This window comes from Phodopus roborovskii, unplaced genomic scaffold, assembly GCF_943737965.1.
Source record: "Phodopus roborovskii unplaced genomic scaffold, PHOROB, whole genome shotgun sequence".
NCBI classification, from domain to species: Eukaryota; Metazoa; Chordata; class Mammalia; order Rodentia; family Cricetidae; genus Phodopus; species Phodopus roborovskii.
This window is the reverse complement of record NW_026126416.1, coordinates 33,854,285-33,873,802: the sequence shown is the minus strand read 5'-3', so window position 1 is coordinate 33,873,802 and position 19,518 is coordinate 33,854,285.

Below are 19,518 nucleotides of genomic sequence, written 5' to 3'. Positions count from 1 at the left end.
CCTGGCTCTCAGAGGACTAGAACTCTGAAACCTTAACTAGAGGCCATACAGTGTTATGGAAACTTTGCAACCACACAACACCTGAAGTTGGGGTGCCCATGCCTCCCATTCATCTGGTCTGGTCTCTCCTTCCCAACTCGGGTCTGTTTGGGACGCTAAGCTGCCATTTCTATTTCCTGATTTACAAAAGCTGAATCTAAGAAGAGAAATTGGTGATTGAAAGGAGGCTGCATCCAGGATCCTCTCCTTTCTCCATGAAATTTCATGTTTGTTATGGATTAGCTGTTGTCCTCAGCCTTCTATAATGCTCCTTTTCTTTCTTTTTGTTTGTTTTTGAGACAGGGTTTCTCTGTGTAGCCCTTGGCTGTCCTGGAACTCACTGTGTGGACCAGGCTGGCCTCAGAGATCCACATGCCTCTGCCTCCCAAGTCCTGGGATTAAAGGTATGCACCGCCACTGCCTTTTCTTAAATCTTTTAAAAATTACATGTATTTATTTATTTATTGTGTGTGCGTGCATGTGCATGTGTGTGCATGTGTGTGTGCATGTGTGTGTGTATGTGTGTGCATGTGTGTGTGCATGCACCTTGAAGCATGTGTGAAGATCAGAGGAAAGTTTTTAGGAGTCAGTTCTCTTCTTCCACCATGTGGGTCCTGGGAATCAAACTCAGGTCCTTAGGCTTGGTGACAAGTATCTTTCCCCCACTGAGCCATCAAAGCGGCCCTCATACTCATTTTCCATCACCAGACAAAAAGGCTTGAGCTGAAAGATAGGGAGTGAGGTATCGGGATGTGATCTGGAAAGAATGAGGATACACCTCTCCCTGGGTTTGTCAGCTATTAGCCTAGCCACACCCCTGGAACAGTCTCTTCACCTGCAAGAATATAATAGACCTTCAAGAGCCTATAAGAAGCTTCTCTGAGTACAGTGAGGCACATCTGGATAGGGATACACCTCTCCCTGGGTTTGTCAGCTATTAGCCTAGCCACACCCCTGGAACAGTCTCTTCACCTGCAAGAATATAATAGACCTTCAAGAGCCTATAAGAAGCTTCTCTGAGTACAGTGAGGCACATCTGGATAGTTAGTTCAGAGCCTGGCACCTTAGCAGCCCAGGTACCCTTCTTTCCAAGCTCCACAGCAGCTCTTGCTTCACAACCACTCTTATCTCAAAAGAGGCTTGCTTGGGAAGGCTTTCAAGGCTTCTCGTAAAATGGTCTAAGACCAGAATGAGGATTCTCTCAGAAATGTGGAATGCAGCCCCGAAATGGCATAGGAATGCTCCCTAGGGCAACAGGTCTTGGGTTCCTAGAGGAACACAGGGCACAACTCCAGACTCAGGGGGCTGGGCAAGCATCACTCTGGCCACTGACCAGGCTCAGTCCCTCTGCCAGCCTGTCCTTGTGGTCCAGCCCAGAGCTTGCACAATAGTCTGGCTGGCAGGCACTCCCCTGAGAGCTTCAGGAAGTCCCCCTTGTCCCCCTTTGATCTTTGACTCTTGGGTCTGCTGTAAGCCAAATTCCAGACAGATGTCCTCTCTTCTGCCTTCTGTTCTTGGCCATGTCGTTAAAGGCTGGAACTTGAGTTGTCCCCAAATCCCAGCTTAGGGTGCATCTTTTCCTGTGCTTTCCTGCATAGTCCAGCTAGAACCTTCAATGGTGAAGTCCATAGCAGCCAATGAGGCCTTTTGTCATAGACAGTTGGCACGTAACTTTCACTTGCTCGACATGGGTTCTCCTGACAGCAAGCATCTTCCTAAGTGTTCTGCCCACTTCTATCCCTGTCCCAACAGACAACACAGGAACAGCAGACAGAGCCCCCTCTCTCCCTGTATTCTCTGAAGTCTCAAGGTCCCTTGATACGTTCCACGTTAAACTGTGCTGAGCCTCTCCGCACTTGGTTTCACAATCGTATAATTCCCTTTTGGTTTCCGAGTGGAATTTTTGCTTTTATTTTTTAGGGTTTCTTGGCTTTTTCCTAAAAGCAATCAGTCTAAATTTGTCATCACACATCCCCCATTTCCGTGCCTCAGGGCCTCCTTTCATCCCCAGGAATCTGGAAACCATATGTGTGGGCAGAAACCCCCCAGCATCCCCCAGCGCCCTGGCCCAGCAAGGCCCCCACAGAGCCAGCATGTTCGCTGGGTAAGAGCTTACACTCTGGGCTGGGACTAGAAAGGGAGTTTCTCCTTGGACCTTCCCATCTTAAGCGGTGGATAATTCGTGTGGTCTAGTGGTTAGGGCTAGAACACATGGGGTCTGCCCCCAACAACCTCATTGACTAACGCCAGATGTCTGGGAAAGTCCAGGTGTCACCTAGGGGACTCAGTTTCCCTACTCATTCGGGAACCTAGATATCTCTTCATTTTGGATCTTACCTACTGAGGAGGCTGAAGCAGAAAGATCACAAACCTAAGGTTCACTTGGGCATGGAGGGAATTCAAGAACAACCTTGACATCTTAGGGAGAACCTGTGTTAAGAACTGGAAGTCGGAGTGGGGACACAGGCAAACAGTAACACGAATACCACCATGTGTGACACCAGAGGTGCAATCCTCACTGCCTCAAGAATAAATAAAGGAAATAAATAGGATTTATTAGCTTGTGGTGTGACAAGCTGCCCGACCTGGGACAAGACTAAATTGCTTAAACTTTTTAAAAGGAGTTAATTTACTTTGTTTTACTTACTTATTTATTTATTTATTTTTGGTTTTTCTAGACAGGATGTCTCTGTACCTTTGGAGTCTATCCTGGAACTCACTTTGTAGACCAGGCTGGCCTCAAACTCACAGAGATTTACCTGTCTCCACCTGGGATTCAAGGCTCGGCCATCATGCCTTTAATTTACTTTCAATATCCTACCTCCCACTGTAGGGATTGAACCCAAGGCACTATACCTGTGAGGTGAGGTAGGCACTATACCACTGAGCCCCACCCACAGCCCCACTTAATCTTTCTGAACCTCGGTTTCCTTCTCTATAAACAAGAGACTGTCATTGATTCAATAAGAAAAAAGATATTCAAAAGGGCCTAGAGCTAAGCATACTGTAAAAGCCCAACAAGTAAGTGTTGTTGGTGTTAGTGACAAGTCCAAACTTGACAGGCAGGAGGGTGCTCTCAATGCTGCCCTGCCCTGTCCAGATCTTCCCTGGGCCTTCCCCAGCTTTAGGGCCACAAAGATGCAGCTCTCTTCCCTTGTGAATCAGAGCTGAGGCCTGGCTGCTCTGTCCAGTCTCCATGACGACTGGAGCTCCTCCCCTCCTTCCTTCCTCCTGAGCTTTCTGTTTACTGTAAACAGCTGGCCTAGCTCAACCCCAGCTGATCCAACCAGGACCAGACAGACCCTCTCTGAACCAGGGCCTGGTTTAACTGATGAAAATCTAATGCCCAGTGTCCTCAAGCTCCACAGGCCTTAAGCAGGCCACAGCTAGTGTGTGTGGGGGGGGGGGGATGGAGTGGGGACCTGTCACCTCAGACCAAGCCTCAGAGACAAGAAACAGATGGGGTGTAACTGAAGAGGACCACTCCATTAGAGCTTGCTGGGAAGTCTCTGGTTTGGCCTTAGGTTGACCTGGGTGCAAATTCTGTTTATTGACTTGAATATTGCAGATAATAATATCTTCCTTGAGGGGGATGGCTGGCACAAGGGCAGATCCGTAACGATGCCTGCAGTCCTTGGTCAGGGTTTGGTTCACTATGATAACGACTGCATTTGTTATGTCACTGTTCATATTTTCTTCTACACAGGGCCCTTGCACAAGTCCTGGCCATTCCTTGACCTGGTATGCCTCAGTGACACAAGCCTACACACACACACACACACACACACACACACATGCACGCACACACACGAAAGAGACAGAGACTTGTGTCCACAGCAAGCATGCATTACACACTAGGTATGAAAGAAAGTTCATGATTGCCCAGGCATGGAAGACCCAAAGGGTCTCGCTGTTTCCTAAACCCACAGCTAGGCCTGAGCATGCTGTTACTGCAGCTGAGTTATGTGTGTGCCATGAGCCTCAGGGCTTTCCTGATGTCTGGGGTACCCACCTCCTAGCCCAGTGCAATGCTATTAGGATAGGAATCCCCCTTTCTGCAAGGTATGTCTTCAGGGCATGGTGGTCTGGAATGTGAGGCTACTGGCTCCCAACTCTGAATAGGCGCATGCTGCCCCTCGATTCTCCTGTAGCCTTGGAAGTACTGGCCAGTTAGGAGAGACTCTTGGCCTTAGATTTAGACTTGCCCTTCCTCTAACCACCAGTTCCACCAGCAGTCCTGGGGCAGAAGCTGGGGTTAGGCAGGGGCATTCATTGATTTGACTCACTCCCCACAGACCCATGAGTAAATCCCGCTCTGGATTTTCAGACCCACCCTTCTCCTGGACCTGCTTGTTGGGGGTCTTCCAGGGTTGGGTCCCTGTGGTTCCCATGTGTAACCCTGGTGTTCCCTCCAGAGCAGGCTTTAGGGGCCAGAGGCTTGTGGGTCTAGCTGGCCCTGCTGCTCCCACAACCCCCTTACCCACAGCTCTGCCTAATTGGAGTTTTTGCCTTATACCAGCCTGGACTATTGAGAAAGAAGATGAACCCCCAGTACTGAAGTCAGTCCTGCGGACTGGCCTGGAAATCCCCCACTTCTTACCTTGGCCACTTAGGGAAATGGCCTCCCAGCAGAGGGCCGCTCCCGCCAGGGACTTTTCTCCTGGGGATGACACAGAATGCAGAGCAGCCTCAGGGACCCCAGCCTCGACAAGCAGAACTTTAGACAAGGTACTATGCCAGAAATACGCCATTACTCTCTCTCTTACAGGAAGCATTGTACGCACGGAGAAGGTAGGCCGATGGGTCGAGTAGGGTGCTGCACTCAGAGCTCCCCAGCCTCCCCCTTCCTGGTACTCAGTCTGATAGGACAGAGATGTCGTTAGCTTTCCAGATTATCATTTCAGATTATTAGGTTATTTTTAAAGACTTATTTTTACTTTGTGTGAGTGTTTATGTATATGTGTATGTATATGTGTGTGCACTGTGTGTACCTGGCGACAGTGAGGTTAGGATGTTGGATCCCTCGGAACTGGAGTTATAGACAGTTGTGAGCTGCCATGTGGGTGCTGGGAATCTAAACCAGGCCCTCTGCAAGAACACAAAGTCTCTTAACAGCAAGCAAGGCCATCTCTCCAGCATCGATTAACCCAAAGTTTCTTCCATTTTTTCTTTTTCCCTCCTTTCAGTATTGGAGACTAAACCATCCCCAGTTCTTGTTTCTCTCTGTCTCTGGGTCTCTCTATGCCTCTCTCCCCTTTCTGCTCTCTCCTCCTGCTCCTCCTCCCCATGAGATAATCTCACTAAATTTCTCAGACTGGCATTTCACTTTCTATCCTTCTACCTCACCCACTCCAGCAGCTAGGAGTACAGGCCTATGGTAACAGGGCCAGCAAAGCCTCTTAATTTTTCCTTGTTTTGATTACTATATTTGTATGCATGTGCACGCCTGTGTTTATGGTATATGTGTGTGTTGGATGTGGTGTATGTGTCTGTGCCTGCCAGTCACCCTCCATTTCCCTCCCTGAGTAAAAATTAATACAGGGTCTCTTAATAAATCTGGAGTTTTTCCATTCAACTGCTTCCCAGCAAGCCCAGTGAACTTGGCTTTCTTTCCTTTTCAAAACAAGACTTCTCTATGTATCCCTGTCTGTCCTGGAGCTGGAGCTTGCTCTATAGACCAGGCTGGCCTCAAGAGATCTACCTGCCTCTGCCTCCCAAGTTCTGGTATTAAATTCACACATCACTACTGTCTGTCTGTCTGTCTGTCTGTCTGTCTCTCTCTCTCTCTCTCTCTCTCTCTCTCTCTCTCTCTCTCTCTCTGTCCCTCCTTTTGTATGAATGCTGGAATCTGAACTCAGGTCTTTATGCTTGTTACATCAATTTCCAAACTTCTTCTGGAAAGATGCAACACACACACCAACTCATCCTAGACAGGGAACCCAAGACAGACCAAAGTACAGATACAGTCAAAGTCCAGCTTGTGTTTTATTGGGGTTACTTACATGAATATAGGTGAGAGGTTACTTACAGGAGCAAAAATGACTCAAAGACAGCTCCATCACCAAAGCCCTCAGCATGGGTGACAACCCACAAAGCTGGGGACCTGGAGCTCACAAGTCAGACAGTGTCCTTTCCAGGTGAATCAGCTGGTCTAACCTTTTCTGGGCAGCACTGCTGGTTTCTGCCTCTTCCAGGCAGCTGGTCTGGCATCCTCTGCAGCTTGACTCTGCTCCTCTAGAGGGCCACTCCACTTTTATAGCTAACTTTGGCAGGGTGAGGCCGACTGAGTCTGGTCAGTTTCAGGGACTTCCTGAAGTTATTTTGAGTTATTTTGAGACAGGCTTTCATTATGTCCCCAAGATTGGCTTTGAACTCCTGGGCCCAAGCTTACTTGTCACATCAGCCTTTTGAGTGAGAGGGTCTATAAATGCAAGCCACCATATATGTGAAAACAGCAACTTGTATTTACTTTTAGCTTTATTTATTTACCTAATTATTTATGTTTGTGGTACAGTGAGTGGAATCCAGGGCCTCAAGCACACTGTATGAATATTTATAAACACAAAGGTTGAACAATGGATATGGTGCCTTAGGCCTGTAGCATTCAAGAGCTGAAATCCTGAAGCTCAGAAGTTGAAGGTCATCAACTGTATAGAGAGGTCAAACACAGCCTGAGCTAGGTAGGAACTTATCTAAAATAAAAGTAAAAAATTTTAGAAGGGCTAGTTTGGGCATGATGATACATTCCTGTAATCCCTAGGAAGTAGAGGAAGGACCATCAAGATTTGGATAGTTTGGGCTGTATGAGACCTTAGCATATATGAAGCCCAGTACCGCAAACAAAAAGAGAAAGAAGGAAGGAAAGTCATATGTTAAATGTTACTAGAATTCAAGAGGCTGGAGAGATGGCCTGGTGGTTAAGAGTACTTGCTGTTAGCAAGGCAAGGTGGTGCACTCCTTTAATCCCAACACTCAGAAGACAGAGGCAGGTGGATCTCTGTGAGTTTGAGGCCAGGCCAGTCTGGTCTACAAAGCAAGTTCCAGGATTGCCAAAGCTACACAAAAATCCTGTCTCAAAAATCCCCGCAAAAGAGTCCTTGCTGTTCTTCCAGAGGAACTAGGTTCCATTTCTAGCACTTACTGCTGTAACTCCAGTTCCAAAGAATCAGATGTCCTCTTCTGACCTCCCTGGGCATCTGGCATATATGTGGTGTACATACATACATGAAACCCATACACATAAAATAAATTTAAATTTAAAAAAAAATGGTATTAGGGCTGGGCAGTGATAGTGTATACTTTTAATCCCAGCACTCAGGAGGCAAAGGCAGGTGGATCTCTGTGAGTTCAATGACAGCCTGGTCTACAGTGTGAACTCCAGGACAGCCAAGACTGTTATATAGAGAAAACCTGTCTTGGGAAAAAAAAAAAAAAAAGGTTATTAGGATTCAGTTTTTATTATTTTATTTCCCTTGACCCTCAACCTTCATAGCTGCTTGCCAGGCCTGGTTCACAGGTCACTGTGTGGTACCCACCATGCTTATGGAGGAGGAGAGGCCTTCTCCTTGAAGGAGATTACAAGGTGGGCCAATTATTTCCTTTGTGAGTTGCAAACTGGGGCTTAGAAAGTCACAGCTGAAGTCCTTCTGTTTTTTGTCAGAGTTTCTTTTATATCTGTTTCTTTATTTTGTGCATGTGTGGGTACACAGGCAAATGCACACATCATGGTCCACCTGTGGAGGTCAAAGGACAGCTTATAGGAGCTGGTTCTCTTCTTCCATGTGAGTTCTAGGGATCAAACTCAGGTCATCAGGTTTGGTGGCAAACCCCCTTGACCTCTGAGCCATCTCTGTTGTTGAAAGGAATTTAATCACAATATGCAAAGTCTTATTGCTAGAATGCTGCAGGCTTAGCACCCCACAGACCAAGGCATCCTTACCCAGACACCACAGTACCAGAGTGAGTGGGAGTTTATTGATTGGGGATATAGCTCAGTTGACAGAGGGCTTGCCTAGGATGCACAAAGCCCTGAGTTAGGTCTCTAGCACTCCATAAACTGGATCAGAAATTCATAGTCAGTCCTGGCTACAAAACGAGTTTGGGTCCAGTCTGGAATACATGAAACCCCATCTCCAAAAAAAAAAAAAAAAAAAAAAAAGTGAGTTTATCAAGGAAGAACATACACACAGAACCTGTTTGTTGATGGCTTCTGCTTCTTCTTTCTGGTCTGCTATCTGTGGGGCCTTCCTGAGGGCCACAGAAAACTGAGACATTTGCCATTAGCAGCTTTGCTCAGTGTGTGTGTGTGTGTGTGTGTGTGTGTGTGTGTGTGTGTGTATGCGCGCGCGCGCGTGCGCGCACACATACCTTAGCGTCCTGAGCTCTGGAATTACAAACTTGAACCATTCACCCAGCTCATGTCCAGTCAGGAGAATCTCCTGACACCAAATCAGATCATTTTAATCTGTGTCCTTACAACATAAGCATCTGGGTAAGTGAGGCAGGAAATCAATATGGCCATGTTGGAGATGCACAGCCTAAAACATAGCAGGGTGCACTGAATGGTCCAAAGCCACACGGTTGCAGGGCTGAGGCCCCTGCATGTGCTAGCTCTTCCTCACAAGGCTGCCTTGGTGGTTCGGAATTCTGACAGAGAAGATACAGTTCCTAAGGCACAGGGGAGTCCAACTCACAAGTCCAGGGATGGGGAGACTACCTTCCTGCCACTCTAGAGAGAAGGCCAACCCAGGAACATGCAGCCTAGCTATGGGCAATATTTCTAGAAGAAAGTTAAGCAGAGGGCATGGGCTTTTTCCAATCCCAAGCTAAGTCAAACCTGCCCCTGGTGTCCAGCTAGCCTGACTGGCTTGAGGGCCAGAACTTCCTCCTTTATCCAAAAGCTCAGAGGTGGGAGGGTGGCTGAGGGACAGTGAAGGGCAGCCTCAACTTCTAGTCCCCTCCCCCCTCCCCTGACAGCTGTAATCTGCTTGGGAAAATCTCCTCCCCCCCCCCCTGCACAGGAAAAAATATTAGTTGTCCCGATAACAAGGAAAACAAAATCCAGTGCAGGGCATGCGAGACTTCCTGAGGCGGAAAACAATGTCCATGGAGAGCTCTGTGGAGAAGGGCTAAGTTGGAAGGCTGAGTGGGAGCCCTAGGACACTGGTCCAGTCCTATCCGGCCAGCGGGGGGAGGGGAATGACAGATCGAGGAACTTGGAAAAAAGATTTCCACCCCCAAAACCTTGAAGTCTGGGCTGTTGACTACATCCGGGAAATGATTCAGGACAAGGTCACGTCACCACACAGAACTCCAGACCCTTGCTCAGGTGTGCTCAGCCCACCACCCTTCCCTCCTGGACCCAGCCTGCTTTCTCAGGGGCTAGCTGCAGACTCTGAGCAATTGTAAGGCAGGAGAGTTACTTCCCTTGACCGAAGCCACTGGGACCCTATAAGCACTCCTTTCCATGCCCACAGCCACTTTCCTGGGTAATTTTCCACAGGGGCAAAAAGAGTTGGACACTTGTGCATGCCTTGTTCCTTGTCCCTGGGTCAGAGGACCCATTGCTCATGTTGTCCTCTGGGGCACTGGCTCCTGGGCCCGGAGGGTGTGTGTGTCTTGTGAAGCCTATAGGCTTTGGGGGGAACATCCCTCCCCCACACTTATACCAGCACGAGAGTCTTTAGAAACACCTGCCCCCTAGACCTCATCTCAGACCAGGCCTATCAGAATCTCCAGGGAATGGCTCCAATGACTTCTCTGTGTGGCCAGCACGGAGGATTCTTGCTCCTGTAACCCTTTAGTCACTTTCTCTCTTCTCCCCACCACCACCATCAGAATTAGACCCTTGTCTCCACGTGGGAGCCCCTCAGAAGTGGCCACCTAGGGTGGTGGTCTCTGGAGTGTCTGCAGAATTCCCTGCCCCAGCTGCAGGCCAGCTGCCCAGCCCAATAGCAGGTTCTGGGTTACTGCAGCCCCTCCTGCTGCTTCTCCTTCCCCCTGGGCAATGAAGCCTGGGGCCTTTGTTCTCAACCAACAGGAGTGTGACCAGAAACCCACCCACAGTTTAATTACAGCCCCATTCAGTGGCCACAGGCTGGCCACCATCCTTACTCAACCTGCTCTGCTTTGGCCCCATGGGGCCTCCAACCCAGCCCAGCCCAGTGCAGCCTCCCCCATGTTCAGGGTCATGCCAGCTTTGTTCTGAGGAGGACCTAGGTCTCCCTTGTCCCAGTACCTTCAGCCCTTGTTCTGCACAAAGCATAAAGGCTGTGACCTCCCCAAGCATCAGTGACCCTGATATATCGTGCTACTACTGTGACATACTGCTGTGCCAAATTCTGCGCTCTCTTGAACCCACAGTCAGATGTGATTTCCTGCTCATTTTTCAAAAACTACTCTTTATTTTATTTTATGTGAGGCACAGTTTGCCTGCATGTATGTATGTATACCACATGCGTGCCTGGTACTTGTAGAGGTCAGAAGAAGGCAATGGGTTCCCTGGAACTGAAATTATGAATGGTTATAAGCCTCAAAATGGGTGTTGGGAACTGAACCCAGGTCCTCTGCATGAGTAAAGAGTAGCCTGCTGAGCCATACCTCCAGGCCCCAACTCACAATTATTGTTTATAATTATGTGCAGTCAGTCACCTGCCAAACCCTACGAGGAATATGTACTCAGAAAGTCACCGCCCCTGCTCTGAATGACCTTGTCAGACAGAAAGAAGCATCGCCACAAAGTAGTGCCATTTATCGTCCCTGACACCTTCCCAAGGGCTCCTACAAGCATGGTAGGTAGAACGTTGCAATTTCTCCTTCTGTATGTGCTCCATCAATGTATATTTGGTTGTTAGGTGACTTTGCAGCCTAAGGTAGACATCTCCGGGGCAGAGCCAGCGTGAGTTTCCCCTTATAGCAAACACAGAAGGAGAGGGAAGACAGAATGAGGCATCACCTGAATCCTGACCGGAAAAAAAAGAAGTCACTGAGGTCCTCTTTGGCTCCTGCCTAAGCATCTGGCTTGTAAGGGACTTCTGAGTGAGAGCCCATAGGTCGCCATACCCTTTGCTCAAGTTTACCTAGAAGGCAATCTGAGGGGCTGGACCTCAGAGAAGCTTTTGTGTTCCCCCCTGAGGTGACTTTCTCTGGTCTCCTGTTTCCCTCTGGAGGAGGCAGACACGACGTGGTGGTCCCAGTGCCGGGTTCCCATCACAGTATTTTCCAAACAGGTGAGAGATGTGGAGGACAACTGGCCACCTGGTTGTGGGTAAGGGGAAGCCCCAGTGCATATCCCTAGGGGTACATCACTGGTGAAGGCCTGCTTCTCTTTCAGCTTCAGTGCTGACCCTTGGCCTGGGTAGTAAGGAACGGGCCTCAGAAGCTTGGAGTGAGGGGGCCTGGAAGGGAGGGGTACAGTCCCAGCTGCCTAGCTATGGGTACTAAACAGGCCTCGCCAGGGGCAGCCGAGATGAGGGCACTCCACCACCTGCTTTTCCTTGTTTTGTTTCCAGGGCACTAATTACTGTGCTGAGCTTGGAGCTGCCTAATGAGGCCGTTTGGATTTCCTGTTGTTCTGGCTTCCCAAGACCCTTAAAGGGCCAGCATCACACTGGGCTCATGCCTTGGGTGGGACAGCGTGGTCTGACAGGGAGAACACAGAGAGGCTGTCTCTGGGCTCAGCTTGGGTAAAGGGCTCAGGAAGAACCTGTTCAGTTCACTGCTCCACTAGCCCCCAGGAGCGCCCACCCAGAAGTGCCCTCGCCTAAGAACCTGGTGGTTTGGCCAGGGCTCAGGGTGGGGTGAGCAAGGCAGGGAGGCCAGAGCTGTGGAGGAAAGGCCGGTGATGTCACCAGTGCCCAGACGGTGAGAAACACTGGAGCACCAGCAGGAGGGAAATGCTGTGACGTCCTGTCGTGTTCCCCCCTCCTCCCACTGGAAAATAAACACTTGTTGTCTGAGAAGCCTGAGCCACTTCTGAAGGGCAGGCTGTAGATCAGGCTACCCCTTACTTAAGTCAGCCCCTCTGTACCACACCAGCAAGGCCTGCAGAATGCATACAATCCCTTTGCACTTTGGGGTTCTCCTTGGCTAGCCCCTACGGAGCTGAGCACTGGGGATGTCTGCGAGCCCATTCACATGCCACATGCCACAGGCTGCAGCTGGGCTGATAGGCAGGTGAACAGACACCATCTGTCTGCTTGAATCCCCTTCAGATCTCAGGCACATCTTGGTCCCAGGACCTATCCTAAATGCCACTTGTGCTGTAAAAGTCCAGGCTGCAGATCCCCTGGGTCCCTAGGAGGCCTGGCCTGCAGCACCCTCCCCTACAGACAGGGTGACGACATTGTTGTTCTTATACTACAGGGCCTTCCGCCTGAAGTTCCGGCTCCTAAATGGTGGGAATGAGGGTCCCCGGGACAAAGCCAGCCTGGTTCCCGCAGCCACCTCAGAATGGACGGAATCCCCATTGTGTATGGGCGCCCCATGCCCGCCCTCTCTTACCCTCACCGGACATGCCAACAAACAGCTCATTGAGCCTGGGGAGGGGCCGAGAGACAACAATGTCCCCCAGTAGGCCTTGGTAGTGAGCTCAGCCGGGGGTGGAGGCTACCATGGAGGCTTGAGAGCGATGATCTCAGCCTGGGGAGGGTTGGCCAATGTGACAAACTGACCTGACCCTGGCCTCCCCAGCTAGGAGGCTAGGAAGGGCTGACCTGCAGCCTTACTTAGACTTCCCTACCCCCACGCTGGGAACAGACCAGCACTTCCCATATTTAAATTACCCCTGCCCTACCTGGCACCATCCAGGAGCATCAGGCAGGTCCTTGGAACCCACCAGAGCGATCCCGGACCCCAAATCCTTGTGGATACCTCCTCTGGCCCTCATGGAGGTCCAGACCAAACCGCTCTCCCAAACCCCCACCCCACACTGATCACAGTAGAACTTTCATAACTTTCTATGACCAAATCTTCAAAAGACACCAGGACAGTCTCGACCTATGTTGAAAGTCCTGTATAGGAGGTACTCAAGCCCTTCAATGGCACAGAACTGGTGGTGTAAGTGCCCTTGAGAGCTCCCCTGACCTTGAGTTTATGTGTAGAACTTTCCAGACATAGGGCCTCAGGTCACTCCAGGCTTGACTAAACCCTGTCTCCTCTGCTGGCCAGTTTTCATCAGTCAACAGAGCATTCTTTGAGGGAACCAGTAAGCCACAAGAAAATGTGGTCAAGCTGCCTCCACTCTGCAGACACTGGACCAGCCAGGTGCAGGTTTGCAGAGGTTGGTGGAAATGAGGTGGGGATGTCTTTGGGGTAAGAGGATGGAACAATGCCTGGATTCTGGCATTCTAGAACACCCACACGTCCACCCATGGCATGCAATCTGTCCACTCAGGAGCAGACCCAGGCATTTTGGTACATTTGGTCTCCAGCCTCAAATGCAGGGAGGCTTTGTGCCTCTGGCCTCTCTGCACCTCCCCCAACACACTTCCCACACTTGTCTGCCCACCACTGCCCAGCGGTGGCTGTACTGGTACCTCTGCTCAAGAGCCCACAGCTGAGGCTGAATTCATATGCCTGGCGAGTTTCCATACCCCAGCCAGTATGTTCACATCCAAACTCATAATTCAAGACTCTGTCCCCTACCTGGCCCTGCCAGCAATACCTACCCCTTTCTTCCCTTATCCTGGGCCCCTCTGTGCCTATCAGGAATGGTCTCCTTCCCTCTTTCCAGCTTTGGGCAGGACAGATGGCTCTGTGATGGCTGCTTCTTCCAAAGGATCCAAGTTATGTCCCAAGCATCCAGGTCAGGGGTCACACCACCTCCACCTTCAGTTCTAGGGCCTCTGGCACCCCACAGGTACCTGCACACATGTGGGATATACTCATACGTATATACAAACACTTAAGTCACATAAACAAACAACAAAGATCTGGATTTTTGTTTGCTTGCCTCCATGAATCTTCCTCTGAGCCATGGTTCCACAGGCTAGCCACATTCTTTTTTTTTTTGAGACAGGATTTCTGTGTGAACCTAGGTGTCCTGGAGCTTGCTGTGAGACCAGAATGGCTTCAAACTCAGACAGCTGCCTGCCTCTGCCTTCTGAGGGTAGGGATTATAAAGGCATGAGCCACCACTACCCGGCTTCTTTTCCTTTATAAAATATATTGATCAGTTAGTTGTGTGCATGTGTAGACACACACGTGCATGTAGGGGTCACAGGACAACCTCAGGTATTAGTCCTCACCTTTCAGATTATTTTTTTCAGACATGGTCTCTCGCTGTTGTAGAAACTTCCTTTTCTGCCTCCATCTCCCTGTAGGAGCACAGGGATGGCAGACACACACAACTGCACTTGGCTTTTATGTGGGTTCTGGGAATTGAAACTCAGGTCTCCCTGCTTGTACAACAAGTACTTTACCATCTCTCCAACCCCCCACATACTTTTTCCTATGTCTTCATCTTATCTCCACATCCCCTGAGTCAAATAAGTTATCCCCTTGTGACCTCACACGGTTGATCTCCTCCACAATGAGGTGGCTCTGGCATCCAATCTTTTCTTTTCTAAAAGACATTATTTATTTTCATTTTATGTGCATTGGTGTTTTGCCTGCATTTGTGTCTGTGTGAGGATGCCAGATTCCCTGGAACTGGAGTTTCTGACAGCTGTGAGCTGCAGTGGGTACTGGGAATAGACCTGCCTCCTCTGGAAGAGCATCCAGTGCTCCCAACTGCTGAGTGGTCTCTCCAGGCTCTTGTACCCAATCTTTGTACATATATGTTTCAGCCATTCCATGTGCATATGAACTCCGTGAGGCCTCCTTCAGGAAAATGAACCAGGAACCTATAGCACCATGCTGTGTGAGTGTGTGAGAGTGTGCTACTGTGGATTGAACCCAGGCCTTTGTGCATGCTAAGTACATGCCTTACCACTGAACTCCAAAACCAAACTCTTGGAGGCACTGTTGATGGATTTGTCTCTGCTTCCCATAGCTTCCTCTAACCAGAGAGTTGCAGTGCTAAAAGGAGGTATCAAGGCCCATGAGAGGAGAGGAAGTTGTGCACAAAGCATCTTGAGGTCTCAGATGCCAAGATGACTCTAAACACAAGGTTCTCCTGGGACCTAAGAAAGATCCTGGAGAAGGGTGAGTGGGCACAGGAGTGTTGAGGCCTCTCTATTGCCGAGCTGTATATAACTGAGCCCCTGGTATTGGCCACCCTGACTTTTCACCATTGTTCAGGAATTCCCCATGAGTACCCAAACACTGAATTTCTTACACCTACAGGGCTGCAGGAAGGCACTTACAATGGTCCAAACACCGTGGGGCTGAGAGGAAGCCCAGTTCCTATGGCCTCTAGGCCTCTCTGGATATTTTCCTAGATGTTGGACTGGAGGTTCTCTGTAACTACAGGCAGGTCGAGTTATTCATTAGCAAACATCAGTATGTGATTCTCATTAACTCCAGGGGAGAGTTCAACCTGGATTAGCAACTGGGATACATAGTGTAGACACTGTCACAGGAAGTTCTCCCATATGTCTAACCTAAATCCTTCCTGCCACCACTGAAGTCCATTTCCTTTTGTTCTGCCTGTGCTGGGAGCAAGGGATAGCTGGACACAGTTCCCTGCTTTAGACCACAGCAGCCAGAGGCCTGCTGGCTTAAGCAGCTGTTCAGCGCTGGCACCTGTCCCCAGTCTCTGTCTCTCTGTGTGAGAAATGTGCACCCTACTTCCTCGTTCAGGCCTAACCCTTCCTTCCAGGAGACTGGGCACTAGAGCTGAGTAAGCCCCCACTCCTAGGCTCCTGCTGGTAGACAAAGCCAGGGGTGTGGTTCCACCCCTCCTCTTACTTGTCCTGGGTGGCAGCTGCAGCTAGAGATCAGAGTTCATGTCAGGAAATGAGAGGGCAGAGTTGCTTCTAAGGGATGAGCTGTAGGTTTGTAGGGCACAAAAGTACTCTCTGGGGGTCAGGTAAGGATGGGCCTGTAAGTTAAGCGAAGCTTGGAGCATCAAGGAGGGCTGAGAGGCAGCTGGCAGCTTTACCCTGGGAAAGGCCACGAGCAAAAGTAGACCAGTGGAGAGGACCATAGAGGTCAGCCTGGCGAGGGTGGAGGTCAGCCTGGTGAGGGTGGAGGCCAGCCTGGGGAGGATGGAGGCCAGCCTGGGGAGGGTGGGGGTCAGCCTGGGGAGGATGGAGGTCAGCCTGGGGAGGATGGAGGCCAGCCTGGTGAGGGTGGAGGTCAGCCTGGTGAGGGTGGAGGTCAGCCTGGGGAGGATGGAGGCCAGCCTGGGGAGGATGGGGGTCAGCCTGGTGAGGGTGGAGGCCAGCCTGGGGAGGGTGGAGGTCAGCCTGGGGAGGATGGAGGCCAGCCTGGGGAGGGTGGAGCTCAGACTGGTGAGGATGGAGGCCAGCCTGGTGAGGGTGGGGGTCAGCCTGGGGAGGATGGGGGTCAGCCTGGGGAGGATGGGGGTCAGCCTGGCGAGGGTGGAGGTCAGCCTGGTGAGGGTGGGGGTCAGCCTGGGGAGGGTGGAGGTCAGCCTGGGGAGGATGGAGGCCAGCCTGGTGAGGGTGGAGGTCAGCCTGGTGAGGGTGGAGGTCAGCCTGGTGAGGGTGGAGGTCAGCCTGGTGAGGGTGGAGCTCAGCCTGGTGAGGGTGGAGGTCAGCCTGGTGAGGGTGGAGGTCAGCCTGGTGAGAGTGGAGGTCAGCCTGGTGAGAGTGGAGGTCAGCCTGGCGAGGGTGGAGGTCAGCCTGGGGAGGATGGAGGTCAGCCTGGTGAGGGTGGAGGTCAGCCTGGGGAGGATGGAGGTCAGCCTGGGGAGGATGGAGGTCAGCCTGGGGAGGATGGAGGTCAGCCTGGTGAGAGTGGAGGTCAGCCTGGGGAGGATGGAGGCCAGCCTGGCGAGAGTGGGGGTCAGCCTGGGGAGGATGGAGGCCAGCCTGGGGAGGATGGAGGCCAGCCTGGCGAGGGTGGAGGCCAGCCTGGGGAGGGTTCAGGATGAGTAGATGAAGTAGCTTCTTTGGAAAAGCCTAACCCCAGGATGAGGAAGCCAGGCTATAAGGGGGTAACTACCCTCGCCGCACCACTGCCATACTCTTCAGACCAAGTTATCTTTTGGTTCAGTGATTGCTTGGACACTGAGGAACACAAGTCAGGAGGTCTCCAGCCTGACCTGTGATTTGGTTTGAGATTTCTAGACTTTTTCTTACAGGCAGGGTCTCATTTCATACCCTATGTGGTCTGGAACTTGCTATGTGCTTAGAGCAAGCTGGCCTCAAACTCAGAAATCTGCCTGACTCCAGACTTTATTTTCATTTCTAAAGTGTGTCTGTATGAGTGTGTGCTGTGTGCGGTGCCTGAGGAAGTTAGAAGAGGGAGTCAGATGTCCTGGATCTGGAGTCACAGATGGTTGTGGGCTGCCTAACATGGGTGCTGGCAACCAAGCTGGGGTCCTGCAGAAGACTATATATACTGGTATAATTAAGGATGGCCTTGAACTCCTGGGGTCTGTCTTCAAGGTTGTCCTGAGTCTCCCCTTCCCTCTCTTGTGCCTCTCTGCTCATTGGTAGAGTATGGACAGGAAGGAACTGGGGAAGGGGAAACCAGGGCTCTGGGCAAGTCGCCATGGGGGCTGCCTTAAGCCTCAGCCTCCTCTATGACTGGAAATACCCGATGTGTGGTTCCTGGCCTTAGCTTTCCAGGCATCTTCTGGGTTTGGCAGATGTAGCTAAAGCAGCTGCCCGGTCATCATCAAGTTGGCCCTGGCCACCAGGCTTATCTCAACTCTGCAGCTGCCAATCTTTACCCTGCCTCCTCTCTTCTGTCTGTTTTTGTCTTTTGGTTTTTTTTTTTTTTTTTTTTTTTTTTTTTTTTTGAGGCAGGGTTTCTCTGTGTAGCCCTGGCTGTCCTGGAACTTGCTCTGTAGACCAGGCTGGCCTCAGAGATCTGCCTGTCTCTGCCTTCTAAGAATTAAACACACCTTTAAAAAGGAGCTCAGCGCATCCTTAGCTTCTCCTCTTGGGTCTGCTGTCCCTGCTCTTATTGAGAAAGCACCAGTCTCAGTCCCAGGCCCCACCTGCTTTGAGCAAGTGCTCTGGGAAGGCCAAGGAGACAACATGAAATTACTCCAGGCCCTAGGTGCCTGGGACCACAGAGGAGATGTGGCCTTACGGTTCATCTCAGCAAGAGGGCTGCCTCAGTGGGAAGCCTCTGGGAGCCCAAAGTGTGGACAGCTATTCTCGAGGTTGTTCAGTCAGGACCTTTATCACAGTCTTCTCACAAAAGGCCCTGAACTCTTGACTTCTCACACTTTGCTCTCCCCCAACTCCTGCTGCTCATGCCTCCTCCCTTTGGAGTGTGTCTCTTTTTCCTTTACGTAACTCAACTCTGACACTCACTTGTGCCCTGCCCCTGGGGTGGCCTCTGGTTGTCTTCGTGATGCCTAGAGGGAAGGAAAGGAACTAAATTACTGTTTGAGTCTTGCAAATGCGTAGTTGAACGCAGCCCTTCACTCTCCCAGGGTCACTATTATTATCACATCATCACATCGCACAGATGAAAAAACAGGTGTAGAGTCATGGTTAAGTTTCAAGCCCAGGACCACATGGCCAGGTCCCAGTTATACTCATTCATCAGACCTCAGGCCACCTCAGTACTTGGCCTTGCTCGGTGCTCTTCAAATCAGAACCCACTGTGAGTTAGAATAGCATGCCCATCTTGTCTCCCAAGCCCTCGGGTTTTATCATCAGTTCCTGCATCCTGTTCCTTCCTTGAAGTCCCCCCCAGCCACTTCTCGAGGCCAATGCTAAATCATCATCTTCCTCTCTCCTCCCTTAGCTTCAGGCCTATTCTCACGGGAATCCACTATGACCCTGGGCAAAAACTCCAAGTACGCAGTTTCGCAGTTTCTCAATGGAGCAGTAGGGGAAAGTGCGCCGCGCTGCGGGGCGCTGCCTGCTAAGCGGGAATCCAGATCCTAACCGCTGGCGCCCCTCGAGGGGAGGGGAAAGGGCGGAGGTGCTTCTGCGGCGGCATCTGTCCGAGGCGGGCGGGAAGCTGCTGCATTAAATTGTAAAATCGATTTATTGACCGGCAGGTGCGAGCAGCGGCAGATGGAGAGCAGCGCTGCCCGGGCGCATCTGCGGGGAGCGGCGGCATCGATCCTGGCCCCCCTCTGAAACCGTTCGTCCTGGGCCTTTCTGTCGCGGTTCACTCCTAAATGCAGGGCCAAGGTCCGAGAAACCGTGGCGCCTGAGTGACTAGTGTAGTTCAATTTCCTTCCCTATCCCCTCCTATCCTCAGGGCCTGAGCTGCGCCCCCACGGCTGCCAGGCTCTGCCAGCCCCACTGCCCCAGTTGGCACGCGGCGAGCCAGCCTGACGCGTGGCAGCGCCCTGCGGCAGATGAGGCACGCGCCGGCCTCATTTCAATGTGAATGGATCGAATGAAGCAGCCATGTGGCAGCAACAGTTTGCAAATCTCC